Source organism: Thunnus maccoyii, chromosome 8 (genome assembly GCF_910596095.1).
Source record: "Thunnus maccoyii chromosome 8, fThuMac1.1, whole genome shotgun sequence".
Taxonomy (NCBI): domain Eukaryota; kingdom Metazoa; phylum Chordata; class Actinopteri; order Scombriformes; family Scombridae; genus Thunnus; species Thunnus maccoyii.
Window position 1 is genome coordinate 30857832 of NC_056540.1, and position 8969 is coordinate 30866800.

Sequence of the window (8969 nt, forward strand, 5' to 3'; positions counted from 1 at the left end):
AGTGATGTAGAAGTGTACTCCAGGGTGTGTTAGTACACAGTGATATCACTTTTGGGTGTGGTCACAGGTGCAACAGATGTCAAACTTTCACCAAAGAAAGCAGTGAAACATTGCTTTTATAGTCCGGTATTAAGTTACTCTTTAAAACTCTGCGAAACCACAGGGGTGTTTTCAGTATTTCTGATTACACAGCTGCTCGAGTTGAAGTTGGGCGGAGGTCACCGGACTCCTTAAATCTAAAAGCATAACATTTGCAACAAAAACTAAACAAACAAACAAAAAAAAAAGGACAGCTGTGCAAATGAGAGTCAATCCTGTCAACACAAATGCAAGTGCTTACTTGAAATGTTGTAGTTTAGGTTCACAAGCTAAACAACAACAGTGATTGGTTACTCATTCATGCCATTTGTACTTCCTGCCCATCCCTCACTATCTGACATCTGTCAACCTCCATGAGGGAAACTTGTAAGCTACAAGTCTTAGAAAATTACTGAGTTGTGTTGACTCCCAGCACTTTCTAATCTTTGATGAGTTTTAAGAAGGGGACTTATCAGGCAGAATAAGTGAAAACATCTCTAAAATACAACAAAAATCAGATGATATCAATGCAACAAACACACTAGTGCCTGTTGAGCTTAAACATGCTTAAATAAACTTCAGTTATATTGGTCAGAGGAAAGACAGCTGAGGCCGGAGGCATTATGTTTTTAGGTTGTCCGTCCGTCCATCCAATTCTCATGAACGCGATGTCTCAGGAACACCTAGAGGGAAATTCATTACATCTGGCACAAACATCCACTTGGACTCAAGGATGAACTGATTAGGTCAAAGGTCAAGTTCACTGTGACCTCACAAAACAGGTTTTGGGTCCTCGTAGTCTGTGGTCTCCACTGGTGTTGCACCCTGTTTTACACCTGGGTGAGATGATCCGACGGCTGGATGAGCTGCCTGTCTGCTACAACTTGTTGTAGAGAGGGTCAAAGATGGCTTTGATCTTTTCCCTCGTCCTCCTCTCCGCCACTGCCTCCACACTGTTCAGTTACAACCTGATCACCTAGCTGGCCCTCCTTAACAGCTTGTTGAGACTGCTGACCTCCAAGCCTTGATGCCACCCAACACGGGCTACTACAGACTGATAGAGGATCTGCAGGAGGCTGTTGGAAACACTGAAGGATCTGAGTCTCCTCAGGTGGAACAGTCTGCTCTGTCCCTTGCTGAAGAGGGCCTAAGTGTTGTGAGTCCAGTCCCATTTTTTATTGATTTGGACCCCAAGGTCCACCCTCTTCACTTCCTCTCCCTGGATGACAGGGGGCCTCCTGTTCCTTCAGTAGTCCACCACAAGTTCCTTCGTTGCTGATATTGAGCTTCAGGTGATTATTGTTGCACCATGTGACGAAGCTCTCTATCAGTCCTCTGTACTCCTCTGTAAAAATAGTCTCTAAGTGAAGACAGCATGTTTCTCACTAAAAATCATTCACTGGAATCATACATGTCAATATAGTGATAATGTCTGTTTCGCCAAAAAATACACTTAATACCTTTTACAAAATTCCTTCAAAGTATTTACTACAAATATTATACAAGTCTGGACAGACGTAAATGCAAACTGCAACTTGACTGGTCGGCAGAGGTATACAACCATGAGGCAGTATCTCTATTTTTGTCTTTATATCCTGAAATGTTGATATTTTAAGCAGCAGTAGGTGTCATACTGTGTCAACCTGCATATTTCTTACATTCATACATAAATTAATACATATAGGCTACAGTAATACTTTGAAAACCCCTTCAGTATGTATAATATTAGACAGTACTAGACAGGAACAATTCATCATGATCTATGTAAAATAGTAACACACATACACAGTGTAATCATAATTTTTTATAACAAGCATATATTGGGTTATATTGTAAGTTTTACTATAAGGCCTGAAATTAGTCAAATACTAAAAAGACACATGTTCATTGGAAACCTTCCACATGAAAAAAGGTTTAGAGAATCATAAATGTTTGATTGCTTTGGACATAAGCCTACAATAGTAATGTATTTTTTCAGACATCATTATCGTTGGGACTTACCAAAGCCTAGACAAAATAATGTAAGTATGTTGGGAATCTGTGTGAAAAGGGCGATAAAACAAGGCAAAACAAAACACAAGAACATTATGTTCACAAAGCATTTAAATTGAGAGGCTATTCACTGCAGAGTCAATGGGGGGAGCTTGGCCAAGTCCAGATCCCAACCCAGCTCATTTTTACAACTTGGTAGCACTAGTTCAGTGAACACCACTTGGAAAGGTGGTGGACAGACACAACTCACATCGGCTGCTGGTCATGGGGCTCCTCAAGAAAGAGGAGGACAACTCAGAGGAGGAGGACGGCCAAGTTCAGGACAGCTGTGATCACGGTGAGGAGGCGATGCTCCCCGAGACTGACACCGAGGAAAACGACTCCTCCGCAGGCTCCAATGGTGGGAGGCTTAGTGGTTTGTTTCAGGTTTATACTGTAAACCCACGTTTCCTAAAGCCATCCATCATGTTCCTCGTCTTGCCAATTTCTCTTATTCCCAGAGATAGTTCTTAATCTCTGTCTAACAAACAGCCTTAAGCTGAAAGGAGCAAGCCGTTATTTGTAATTTTAACCTTTAATGTCTAAAATGAACTAAATTTAGATCATAACAATAGTCTAATTTATTATTGTCATGTTTCTCATGTGTCCTCCTCTTCTTCAACAGACTTTATGACCAATGATGACATGAGGAACGTCACCATGACGACCTGCTACATGTTTTAAAGAGTCCATCACAACTTCAGATACTCTGGATAATGTGATACCGTATTTATTTCAGTGCTTCACAGCATGGACTGATGACTATGATACCTTGCTGACAAGATACATGAACAAAATGATTTAAGTCAGTTTCCTGATTCTCTGTTTAAGCAATGACCACTATATTATAACAGTTTCACCCAAATGAGGAAAAATGGGAAGCTCATGAGTTGCTGTAGATGCAGAGTGAGGGTCTCTGGCACAACTTCACCTACTTCCAAGGTGCACGGAGAAGGGAAAGAAGTCTAGAAAGATGAGAACTCCAGCAACCCTGATGACCCTGATGAAGCCGAAACGTGTCAGTCAACTAATAAAATTGTTCTTCATACTACAAGTGTTGCTGTAGTTCTCATCTTTCTAAGCTCATGAGTTGCCAAAGCAGCCCATTTTAGGCCTACTAATACACTCATGTATGTGATATTTGTTTCACAAACGTATTTATTTTTGATGTATTTGTTACATCTTTAAGGAAAATAAATGAGTAATATTCTGGTTTGAACTGGTTTTGAATCATTTCTGTGACTGCAGTTTAAATAACACATTGCATGAAGTTTAGACCTAAATAAAAGAGGGGGTGGTGCTTCACTAGGTCCAGAGAGGTGGAGCTGGACTAGGTGAAGCTCCACCCATTTGGCTCTGCAGTGAGCACCACTTATATAAATTGTAGACTCAACAATATAACGACCACACAAGCCTGACATGTTAGTGTCTTTGCTGTTAAATGTAAATAAAGTCTCCTGCCTGTGGGTTTATGTTGCTGCTTTATACTCTCCACTGTGAGCTGTGAGCTGTGCATGAAGCTGTTCACGGTCCCCTGGGAGACAGGAGAGGGAGAGGCAGAGCACCCTGTTACCATCCCCACCCGTTCATCCAGACTCCAGTGTCAAGAATGTGAAACAACAGCCGAGCCTCGTCCACAAAGCCTGGAGTCCCTCCCCTCAGCCACAGCGGGAAAAAAACGCTCTCAGCTTCCTCCTTCAGTCTGTCTCACAGCAGACCTCAGAGAAATCACTTGTTTCTAAATTGGTCATGATATTTGTTTTTATGATAATTGACTTGTTGGTAGATTCTTCTTAGATTAACGGTCACATGTATTTCCAGTGTAAAATCTTCACTTTTATAATAGTTGTTTGATTAACTGGGTCACTCTGTAGGGCCCTTTCTACATCCTGGTAATGAGATGGTGGCTGCTAGCTCGGTTGAAATAATAAGACAGTAATATAGTAGATGTTATGAAGTTGAAAAGTCAGGATATAACCTTCATTCCCTTTGCATTTTCAGGAGATACCCCACCGCCCCTGTGTAGCCTCACTTCTAGCTCTCCTGCAGTCGTGACTCCCCCTCTTCCTGTCTTTCTTTACCGCCTTTGCTTGTTACTACTCTGTTTCATTTCTTCCCTTAAACACATTCAACCACATCTGTGTTGTTATTCTTGAACTAGTTAGGTGGCTAACTGATGCTGCCTTCAAATGGGGTCGTGTTTACCATGTTCATGAGAAGAGTCCATATGTACGCCCCCCTCTTGTGGTATTCACAACTTTGGAGGAAGAAATTTTCTGAAAGCTCTGAGTTCACAAGTTGTGACGTGTTGTTGACATTTTCAGAAATGTTGGAGGCTATGGAAGTTCATTTTTTGGTGAATGGTGAATTAATATTTTGTAATTTTTGTTGTATAGGGTTTTTTTAAAAAGTCATTTTATAATATGTCTGAGGAAAATGTTCATATTACCAAAGGCCTCATCTTTTTCCTCTGTCATTATGCCTTTGCATTTCCTGCATTACGTTACCTACTTGCTAGCTACCTAACTTGTTAGCCTTGGTGGCTTCTAGATGCCGACAGAACAACAAGGAGTCTTTTGGCATCCATGTTGCATAGCAGCGGTGTTCTCACGACTTAGCCGCTTGAACACCAAGCATGTCGTGTACGTGACTTCCCATTTTGTAACAACAAGATCATGAGGTCCATTTGAAGGGAGCATGAGCTCGAAAAGTCATGTAAAAATGAATATTTTGAAAATGAAATTACAAATATGAATGCCGAGATATTTAACACATTTCTTAACAGGCATATTACATAAAGTATTTTCCTCAGTCTGATACAAACATAAAATTTCACATTTAGATTTATTGAGTTTTAAACCTGCAGCCAGAGACTGGTCTATTAGGGATATAGCATGTTCAATCTGATGTTTATCCCTTAGAAATAGCGCTGTATCATCGGCTAACTGGGTAAATCAGATTTCTTTACCGAAAATAGATAAACCTTTAATAACTGGGTTATGTAAAACATGCAATGAAAGTAATTCAACCACAATCAGAAACAAAGAGGTGAATTTGGACATTCTTGACAAACTGATCTCAGAACAGGAAACCTTAGGATACAGCATGACACAACTGTCGAATACCTTCTAACAGTCACGAAATACTCTAAGAGCATCAGTTTCAATGTCATCAGAGTGATCCAGTAAATCAAGAGCAGGTTTTATATTAAAACTTATGTGGTTGGTCATACATCCTGTTTGCATTTTACATATGATCTAGTCAAGACCTTTCCTTGAAAGCTTCAATCAATGAGATAATTTTGTAATCTATGTTTAGGAGTGTAATAGGTCTCCAATTTTCTATCAATAAATGATCTTTATCAGGCTTGGGGATCAGAGTTATACTCTGTTTCATAGTTGTGGACATTTCTTTTCTAACCATACATTCTTCGAATAATTCAAACAAAGGACTTTCAATGATATCCCAAAAATGTACATAGATTTTAACAGAAAGCCCGTCAGTGCCTGGTGACTTTTTCATTGAGGGAACTGCCTCTGAGATTTGAGTGTAAATTCTTTAATCACAATCACTGACCTGAGAATTTGACTTGCATACATTACTATAAAATGAACCAACATATTTTGAAATGTCTAAAGGGTTGGAAATTATGTTATCGTTAATTGTAAAGGCAGTAATATTATTTCTTTTGCGGTTTCGTTTCTCTAAGGCAAAGAAGTAGCTATAGTTTCTTTCCCTTTCCCTCTTTCTTGAACTTGAAATATTTGCATTTCTGTGTGTGACTCATTTCATTATCACCAGATACTCTTTCTGCTGTTGTTTTCACCAAATTGCAAAATATATCGTCATTTAATAAGTTGTTATCTAATTTCCAATAACCGTGTAAATTACTTTTCTGTTGTTTGGTACCTACTAAATGGATTGTAATTAGTTTGTGATCAGATAGTAGAGCGTCATAATGTGAGGATTCTGAAACAAATTGTAGACAAGAGGGAGGATATAAAACATAAGTCAAGATCTATTGGTATTGCTCCAATTAAACTCTTTCTTATCAGAATTTAAGAACCTGCCAAACATGTATAACTGAAAGTTGTTCACAAATAAATGCAGTACTTTTGAATCTTGAGTGCTGGACTGTTCTTGCAGGTACTCTATCTATAAGATCATCTGGAGCATCATTATAATCTCCTCCAATGACCACATGTGCTTCCCTATATTTGTTTTTGTGATCTTTGCCTGAGTTGTGTTATGTGTTATGGCTATATTAATTACAAACTCAGCAATGTCCCCTTTGAACTTGTTAAGGACGATGGCGACACCTGCTGATTGCTGAGAGGCATTGAGAGACAAAAATAACATTGATCACCCCACTGTGCTTTCCAAAACTTCATATCACCATCACCTGGATGAGTCTCTCGTAAAAATATCAAGTCAGCATTTTTTGGTCTACAGAACATAAGAACAGATTTTCTTTTACTACTGTCACACATACCTTTGACATTAAGAGATATTATTTTTAAGGAACTAAGATATAAGTGCAAAAAAAAAAATATGTATATATAAACTGGATGTCTGTTAGAGACAACTATGAAGTTATGAAGCTCTGAGATAGAAACTGTCAGAGAAATTAGATACTCTCAGGTAGAAATCTCTCAATATTGAGTATCTAAAAATCCTTAGGATCTCTCTTATTTTTTAATTAATGAAGTGAACTTATGGCTTAATCAAAAATGTAAGCATGAAAATAAAAAGTAAACCACCCAAAACGTAGGTTACACAGTAAACCTCAAGTAGTTGAATCACCTTATGAATCAGTTAACATTATTTTACGCAGCTAATCTCATACCGTCGAGAATGGCAACAGGGCTCTGCCATTTGGTCTTCTTTCCTTCAGTGTGTGCTTGCTTGACAAGCGGACAAAGTTTGTTTCTGCACTGTCTCTCCAAACAAGTTAGATCCTCCTCCATCCGAAGATTCTTTTTCGTCATGACATCAGCGTTTAGGGGAGCCCTCCATACCTTATACCTGAAGGTGCACATGGTAAACTGCATAATGATGGGGCATTCACTTTTATCCTCTCTAAGGTGCCCGACTCTATGCACAGTGTCAACCATGAATCCAAGCTTGTTCTTCTCCTCTTGGACAATCTGAACGATGATCTCCAGTACTTCCTTTCTCACAACCTCGTTGTTGCTCTCTGGGGAAAAGACGGAGATTCCACCGTTTGCTGTACCGTCCACCTCTTCTTGTCTGTCCTGCAGGGTATTAATCTGATGGTTCAACTTCTTCACTGTGTCATCTGGTCCTTTCCACTGAATTTCCAGTCCTTTCATGTTTTCTTGCACGGTAGTGATCTCAGCTGTGTTTTTATTTACCATTTGCCCAAGTTTAGAGAAATGGTCATTCAGCCCATGAATGGCTTTTAGGATGTCAGCATTGGATACCGCTTCATCTCTCCCTTCTCTCTTCAGTGCAGATCTTTTTAGGGTCGGGACTTTTGATAGGAGTCTGAGGTAGAGGTTGTTTTTTTGGTACTCGATAAATGTCCAAGAGCTTAAAAGAAAGCATCTGCACAGGCCAAAATCTTGGCCTTGCCCTAAAAGTCGTGTAAAGATGTAGCTATTGCTGTCTTCAAATGGAACTCGTGAGCTCATTATTACGACATGGTGAGTCATGTACACAATATGCTTGCCGTTCAAGGCTTTCTGGTGGTGGTAGAACAAATGTTTAGACAGAGGAGGAGACTTTGTGATATTCAAAACACCAAAACACTGGACATTGTGGTCAAGATAATCACTGCAGCTAACATCCTGCAGAATATGTGCATTGAGGTGTTCAGTATATGTGAGGAACATCCTTATGGATGTCCAAGACAAGGCAGTGCAATATTTGATGGGACTATAGAGATGCATATAGTGTACACTTATGAAGTTCTTCATGGCATGACACCATTTTCTTTTATGACATTTGCAGGGGATATTTGGCATTTTCTTTGTAATCAACAGATGAATAATACATGAATGACTAAATAAATAAATTGTTATGAATTTACAATACAATAAATATAATTTAACTGAATAAAAAGGCTTCATTTGTTCTCATGTTGTTACAAACTCTTGGATGCATTTGGACCTAACTAGACATTTTTGGTGTGTAGACATTACAACATTACTGAAACATGCTATGAAGCAGCACAGGGAGACACCACTGGAAAAAAAAGCTTTTGAATGGTTTAATTATGTAATGTGTACTTAAGCGCATGAATTTAACAGTTTCAACTGGTCAAACAGTGCTGCATAAAAGTTCAACATTCAATTAAATAATTCATTTAAAATGCATAAAATGTGTAACAAGACAAGTTAAATTAAATGTAGCTTATTTGATTGAGAACTGCAGACAGTAGAACAGTAGAGGATTTCCAGAGCTTCATTTCAAGTACATTGACATTTGTTATGTCCATAAAAATAACATAACAAAGGTACATTTGATTTTCTTTGAGCAGTAAATAAAAACAACTCCAAAAAGGCACAGCTTGCTTTTAAAATAAGACCACACATAACCATATAAAGAGCTTGTTTGTATAAAAGTAACTGACTAAGCAAGACTAAGTAGTCCAAAGCCAATATGCTGTGTGTGCGTGTGTATGCGCAATTATCCACCTGTGTTGTGTCCATTTCTCATCCCTTCCCATTCCTCTTTTTGCTGTTCTCCTTACACACTTTTTCCTTGTCCCATTCTCTGTCCCTCCCCTAATACCAGCAGTCTTGAGTAAATGTGTTTGAGTTCAAGGCACATTTCAGTGGCTACATTCAGTTTGAGGTAGCGGATCCAAAACATGCAGAGTTTGTTGTCTACAGGTC